This window comes from Homalodisca vitripennis, chromosome 2, assembly GCF_021130785.1.
Source record: "Homalodisca vitripennis isolate AUS2020 chromosome 2, UT_GWSS_2.1, whole genome shotgun sequence".
NCBI lineage: Eukaryota > Metazoa > Arthropoda > Insecta > Hemiptera > Cicadellidae > Homalodisca > Homalodisca vitripennis.
Window position 1 is genome coordinate 163,517,277 of NC_060208.1, and position 8,504 is coordinate 163,525,780.

Sequence of the window (8,504 nt, forward strand, 5' to 3'; positions counted from 1 at the left end):
AAAGTTTTTGAAAAATGCATGCTTTATCAATTAGCTGAATTTTTTGAGAAGATTGAACTTTGTACAGCATGGATTTAGACCTAAAAAGTCTTGTATTATGGCTTTAATTACCTTTGTATAAAATGTCATAGAAGCCTTAGATAAAGATAATATAATCACTGATATATTCTTGGATTTGACCAAGGCGTTCATCAGTGTATCCCACAGCAAATTATTATAAAAATTATCTTTTAGGAATAAAGAACTCTTATTGTTACAATCTTATCTTGAAAAGTCACCAACAATTTGTTGAAAAAACACACTTCAAAATAATTTCTTACAAAATATAAAATCAGGTATTAGAGAAATTACATACTCAGTTCCCCAAGGATCGGTGCTGGGACCTTTTTTATGCTACAAAACTAATATACAGTAAAACTTTATTTAAATTATGTATCATGTAGATTCAATTTATGTATGTATGCTGATGACATAAGCTGTTACTTCATAACAAAAATTCATTAACAGTAGAAACAAATGTATAATCTCTAATAAAAGACATTGATAAATTGTTGGCAGACAGAAATCTGTTGTTAAACCTAAGTCAATCAAAATTAAATTTGTAAACTTTACTTGTAGGCCTTCTTTAAAAAAACATAACAATGTAAATACACCAGTATCATTTTTATTAGATAAGAAACTGGACTTCCAAGCTGAATTTCTAGGCATTATCTCAGATGAAAACTTAAACTTCAGACTACATATTGATAATAAAATGAGTTCAGCATTGTTTGCTCTTAGGAGGATGTTGCATGTGTGTGACATACATGTTTTAAAAACAATTTATTTTGCTCTCATGCAACCTCATATTTGTTACAGAATAAAGGTGTACAGAAATGCATCAAGATAAAAATTGACAAATCAATTAAGTCAATTAACAAATCCAAAAAAGTGCTATTAGAATAATTTTAAAATTTGACATAAGAGATTCTTGTAAGACTCATTTTACTGAACTGGAATTTAAAGTGTTTACTCCATGTTAATATATAAAACTATTCTAAAGTTTTAAAATAACTTAGATTTGTTTGACAAACAAAAAGAAATTCATAATTATAATATGAGAGGAAAAGATATACCAACAGCCCAATCACATAAAAAGGAGTTCTATAAAAAAAACTAGCTTTATAGGTTTGAAATTTTATATGCACTTGCCTCCTAACTTAAAAAAAGAGCATAATGTAAATAGATTTAATAGAAATGTAATGCCGGGTCCACACCCAAACCAACAAAAGAAAAACAAAACAGCAACTCAATGTTTCCCAACATTTTTGAAACAAAAGCGAAACATTTCGGCAACAATTTTGTTTTGTTCGTGTTTTCAACAACTTTTTGTTTTCCCGTCGCCTGGCGGTAAAGATCAAACTGTTGCTGTTTTGTTTGTGTTTCTGGCAACTTTGTTGGTCTAGTGTGTACGCTTTCCACAGGAAGAAAACAAAACTTAAAATTTGTGGTTCAGTTTGTCTCGTGCTGTGTGCAAAATGACTTCATCGGGAAAAGCAATAAAATGGAGTGTTGAAAATACATGTAAATTAATCGAACTTTTATAGAGAAAGTAAATTGTTATGGGATGCCCGACACCCCTGATTATAAAAATCGTTATAAAAAGGCAGACGCCTTAAAGGAAATAGGAATATTGTGTAATGTTTCTTCAGAGGAAGTAGACAGAAAGATAAAAAACATCAATACCCAGTACCAAAGAGAATACAGAAATTATCAGTTATTGAAAAAATCCGGAGCTGGTAAAACTTTCGTTTCGAAGTTGGTTTGGTTATTCACTATTAAGTTTCTTAAAAGATAAAAACAAGCCAAGACCAAGTGGGAATATAGGCGGATTATCGAATACACAGGTAGATATTTATTTATTTATTTTTATTTATTAGATATAAAATTTACATATATTTATGCATTATTTATTTACTTATATTTATTCATTATACTTCTATCATTTTATCCTTAAAAATCAGTACTTTTGCTCAATAGATTAACAAAATTTTAACTGCCATGGAACTTGTTATTAGTTATTAATAATTAGAAATAATAAATAATTAAATCAATTAAAAAAAATTCATTTTCCCTAAAAAAATCAGTACTTTTGCTCAATAGATTAACAAAAATTTTAACTGCCATGGAACTTGACCTTGCTCAGACATAAAATATTCAGCAAATTCTTTTCTTATTTCCATAGCTTCTACAGATGATTTTCTTGCAGTCTGTTGTAGATTAAAAAACGACTGTAAAGTTTGTTGATCTTTTCTCCATGCGCCATCTTCTAGTGTACCACTATCAATATGTTCTACATCAAAGCTGTTTGGTGGATTATATTTATTTTTCGACAAGACACACCTTAGATAATTATGCAAACAAATGCATGCCAAAGTCACTTTTTCTACCTTTTCTGGTTGTAACAGCATTGGTTTGCGAAACACTCGAAACACAGACGCTAAAATGCCAAACACATTTTCAACTATTCTTCGAGCACGTGAAATTCGGTAATTGAAGACACGTTCTATTGACCCCTTATCTTGATGGCCGCTATATATGGTTTCATAATGCATGGTTTAAGGGGGAAAGCATCATCTGCGACTAAAACATAAGGACTTTCTTTGTCCCTTCCAAGAAGAACACGTTTTTTGGTGGCAAAATTTAGTTTTCCTTCAACCAATAGTTTGTAAAATGGCGTATTTTTAAAAACACCTCCGTCAGAGATTCGTCCTTGACAACCAACGTTTGCATACAGAAAATTATAATTTGCGTCAACAACAGCAAAAAGAACTTACACTGAATGTTCCTTTATAGTTAAAAAATTCACTGCCACTGAATGTAGGTGCCTCGATTACAATGTGCTTTCCGTCCATTGCGCCTATGCAATGTGGAAAGTGCCAAATCTTGTTGAAATCATCGCTAACTTTTTCCATTCCTCTTCACTTTTAGGAGTCTGAAATAAAATACAAATTAAATTTAATTGAAAGTTCTTATTATATATTTTTTTTTAATATACATTTTTTTAATATATTTTTTATGCAGTTTTTTTAATAACATACATTCTTTACTTTACAGGAAAAGTGATGATTCAGACAGTGATGAAGAGGCAAAAGAATCCGAAACAAATGACGATGATACCGCTAGCGTCAGCCAGAGTACAAGTAATATGGGAGAATTACAAGAAAGCTACGAAGATTTGCAGGCTCAAAAGGAAATTACTGATAAAAACACCAAAAGCTTAAAAGCAAAATCTACCACACCAAAGAAAAGAGTTCTAACCACTAGTGAGAAGCAAAATGCAGAAGTTTATGGAATGCTACAAGAAGTATATAAAAAAAATCAGCAAGGAACATCTGTACAACCCGATGATTTTGATATATTTGGTGAGCTAAGTTGCTAGAAAAGTGCGAAAACTTCGTACTCCTTATGCCGCAAGCTACTGTGCAGCATTTGATCAATGATCTTCTCTACAAAGCAGAAATAGGAGAATATGACCAACCAAAAAACACAGAAACTCAAGAGCAATTGACACCGTTCCTTCATTTTCGATCTCCAATTGCAGTTCACACTAGTTCTACAGATACAAACAACCACAATTATATGAGTCCAGATAGCATTCGGTCTTGCGCAAGTACCCTTAGCGTTGGAACCTACTCAAATCCAGGCGGCATACAACCTTATTCAAACCCACCCACCCAGCGTTCAAACCTACGAGATACTGACTAGTCCGTCTTGCTCATCGAATCAACATACCACCCAGATTGATGAATCCAGGCCAGCTACGCGGATAACAACAAATGAATCAGCTCAGTCATACATGTAATTTTCAGATACATTCCAAATAAAAGTTATTTTAAAAAAATCAGTTTATTTTTTAACAGCTACCTATTAATAATGTTAAATTTTACCTTGACATATGTATTTAGGGCACTTATGAGAGCATCGCAGGTTTCTGGAATTATTACTGATATTGCCTGTTTGGATACTTTGAAAAGATACATCAGACTCTGGTAATACTCCCCCAGTTGCCAAAAATCTTAAAGTAATCACTAAACGTTCTGTTACACTAATGGCATTTCGAAAATTTGTATTTTTCTTCTGTATCGAGGGTCCAATGATTTCTATTAGATTTTCAAGATCAGTACTGGTCATTCTTAAAAAGTTTTTGAAGCTGCATCGCATTTCTCCACTAATACCTCTATCGTCTTTTTTCTTAAATCTTCCAATAGTTCCTCAACATAGTTTTTTTGTCGGTTTCTTCAAGCTCGGCCTAACCCAAAAAACGTTTTTTTTTCTTTTTTTGGTTTAGGAATAGAAAAACCACTGCCATAATAAATAATTCCATTGTTCCTTTGTAATTCCAAATTTCGAGCTCGCCACATTTTCTATCGGGATCACAAAGTTGACTGATTTTTGTTTTTCATAATGTGGACAGCAGTTGACAATTAGTTCCTGTTTTCGAAAACTTGCAGTTTTGTTGTGTTGCTGATTTGTTGGAGTTTTTGTTTTGTTGGTTTGGTGTGGACCCGGCATTAGGTAAGGCCTTATATAGTATTGAAGAGTACTTTTGTGTGACATAAAAATTTTAATGTTGAATATTGCTAATGGTACATACATACACAATACATTTTCTAAATAATAAATTAAGTAATATAATTACTTGATTTATTGTTAATTGCTTTGATGCTATTTGACATTATTTTATAATCTTGTATATTGTATAAGATTTTCAATTTAATGTTTCACATCACAATTTCTTACTTTTATGAATAATACTGTAAATTACTTGGTATATTTTTAAGGCATATAAATGCTGTCCAGGTGTACGAATGTGTAACTTATAGTTTGTTAAAATGTAACAAAGCGTAACATTTTTTTATTGCTGAAATATTAGTTTATTCCAATGAATTTACTTGTACTTTCTAATCCTTAGAAAAAAGTATAATAACCAATTTTATCTGATCTATTTTTGTCTCTTATGAAATTTGTTTAAAATATCTCAATAGTTTATTAGTTTTGGTACTGAACTATAAATAAATAAGTGACACCTAGTTGTCGTAGTGGTGTACTATGTCAAGTTCGTTGTCTTTTTCTGTGAGGGGGTTCCTCATAGGCCAATAGCACTTTTGATCGACTATATTAAGGGAAAATGATTCAAACCCATTCGTAAATTTGTATTGACCTCTCTGTGTTTCTTCAAAGCTTTATGAAAGTCATGTTCAAACTGAAGACTCAATATTTTATTTGTAGCTCTACATATGTCTAGATTAACAATAATTGACAACTTACTACTTTGATTAAAGTCAACGGAGTATACAAGTCCACATAAATGCCATAGACAAGTAACAGTTTTCTTATTAATCAATAACATTTAAATCTTAGTTCTTAAGCTTACACAGCCAATGTCATCACCATTATTTAAATTTTTCAATTCAATTCACTCTTGTAAAAACTTAGTTTACAGAATTTAAATTTTGAAATATTCAGACTCATTGAGGAGTCTGAATTCACTTCATTCAATGTAAACCCAAACAAAAATTGATTTTTTGTTGAACATCTGTTAATTAGATAAAGCTTTTCACAGCCAGGCCAAAATATCTCAGTATTTTAATTGTGTTGGCAACATTTTTACACAATGTGAACTGGAAGGTTTAGATGATAACAATATTGTGATTCATAATACAAGAAATAAGTTTAAGCTCAATATTCCTCAGCATAGATTAACTAAAATTGGTTCATCTCATAAGATAAATTGTGTAAACTTTTTTAACAAATTAGATGAGTCTGCGCAAGCAGTATCTCTTACTGTGTTTAAAAGTAAGCTAATGAATTGGCTGTTGAGTAATCCATTTTATACATTAGCTGAATTTCTCAACTGTGAAGTAGATTTAATGTTCTGTTGATTCTACATTGACTTGTCTTATGTAGAGCTCTTATATGATTATTGCATAATTGTACTTACATATTTCATATTTTATAATTTTAAATTATGACGATGTATTTTATTACTGTGCTTTTATATTTTAGTATTTTAATTTATGACAATGCCTATTTCATGTATGCAAATGTGATCAATGGCAATAAATAATTTGATTTGATTCATAACTTTGTCTTTTGCACTGTGATAATTTATTATTGGCATCTAATCGATTTTTTGCTATCCATTAATAAAGTCAGTTATAAAATGTCAAGTGAGCTTTAAGTATTTGAATGTATTACTAATCGTAACAAGTGTTAATTTTTAAATCTAAAACGGACAAAAGTGTGAAGTAAGTGAAAGCTACGGTGCTTTAAAATTGCACCAATGGTTACTTTAACTGCCTGGTTTTAATAACTTATATGTTTTAGTTCATAATTTGCTACAATAATTTTGTCCTGTTAGATCAGCCATTGGCCATAGTTTGTGGAGCACAATGAACCATTATCTACGATACTGTTACGTTTTTACAAACTAAATAATTCTTATGTGGGTTTACAAATAAGCAACACGATTATTAGTTACAATTAATAATGTTTATTAAAGCTAATTTACAATAAGGACAAATAATTACTTTAATTGAAAGAAATTACTATTTACAATTATTACTATTAATTACAACTCCAATAATTACAATTACTATTATTAATATTTGCTAAATGACTAAGATGGCTTCTGCAAAACTAATATTATTTGCAATCACAAATATAGCTAATTAACAAGTGGCTTTACTGCCTCTTCTGCTTAAGGAGATTCCCTACTGAAAAATGACCAATTTTTACAAAAAAATTAAAATTAACTTTTATATTTATTTCAATTCTATGGCTTATAAGAAACCATAAAAACATAACATTTACCATAATGTAACTTTTCATCACTGTGAAAAAATATTTGAAGAGGAGCACGCACATCTACTTTTGGTCTAGTCAGCCAGTGCCAGAACCAGACTCCAGCAATCCTTTTTTTAGTAATAATATAGCAAATATAGCCTTTTCTTTCTTGTTAGTGGTTTATTAGGCCTACATATGTCTTCAATATATAAATATACTATTCACCGACTACAAGTACCAGTATGGTAAGTTACTTTCATCTATAGCTACTAAATAGCTCGTGTAAACTTCAAACGCTGATTCCAGAAGATTTAAAATTTTTATATTTTTCACATAAAAGTTCTTATAACTTTTTAGCTATTAAAGCTAAAGCAGTGAAACTTTTACTACATATTATTTATAATGTTGTAAAACTTTTTGTGCATGGATATTATTACATGTTAAATAAAAGTTTTTATAAAAAATAATTTAAAATACTATTTATAAAAAAAAATTTTAAATGTTTTTGTCAAGCCATAAATTTAAAACTATTTGAGAAATAAACTTCGGCATGCACAAAAACTTAGTACTTGTCATGTTCTTAAAAATGAGATAATAAACAATAATATTGGTTCATTAGTTACAAAGTTATGAGACATTCAAAATCCCATGTATTTTTCTAAAAAAAACAACTCAAAAATTCCAAAAAGGAGGTAAATATATGTATATTTTTAAAATATAACAGTGGCAATCATTATTCTAGGACCAAAGGAACCCAAATATATAAATATTAAAATCATTAAACATGTTTGAATGAAAATCACTAGTTTCAGTAGGGAATCCCCTTAAGTCCAATTTGCTTACGGTTTCCCCGGTGTCGTATCCTTCCACAGGAGTTGTCCAATACTGCGCTGAATCTTCCGGTCGATCCCACGATGCGACGATTCCCACAGCAGTATCTCCGCAGGCACTCACTATCACAGGATCCGTGTCACGACACCCACTACACTGCCTCACTGGTACTCACAACTCCCCCGGCTCCCCAGTAGACGGCCTTATATAACCTTCTAGCATTCTTGCTAGAAGGGTCTATACCGGTGGGCTCTGGAAGGTCTAGAAGATTCCGGAGTCAATGGGCAGTGAGTCTTTTACCAGGAAGACTGCTCTAGACTTTCTATTGTCATCAGCCTATTCAGAAGAAAGGACTGGCCCAGCCATTTATGAGGGTGTTGATGGCTCTCGCAGAAGGATTTATGGCGGTCCCTTACGTCAACAGCCAGGCCGCCACCGCAGCCGCCGCGCGACGGCCAGCTCCGTGACAATACTGTCTGAGAAAACCAGGTAACAAGGCCATGGACATTACAAGTGCATAGAAAATTAAATTATGCAATTTGATCGTCCATAATTTATATTCAGTATACATTTTACCATAAGAATCCCTCTTTTGTATTTCAATTTAAACCATTAATATTAACAGATAATCATTATTTTAACAATGTATTAGCACTGAGGCACTAAAACCTAATTTCTGAAGTGAAACCTTTATAGATTTGAGCAGAGTTCCTCTACAACACATTCAAAACTTCATTCCCAAACTAAAAGTGGAACCTCAGATGCACTAGCCTGCCCTCTTAACCAGTGAAATCTAAAAGCTGTTGAACAAAATATCATGGAAATAACTTAAATGAAAGTTCTTG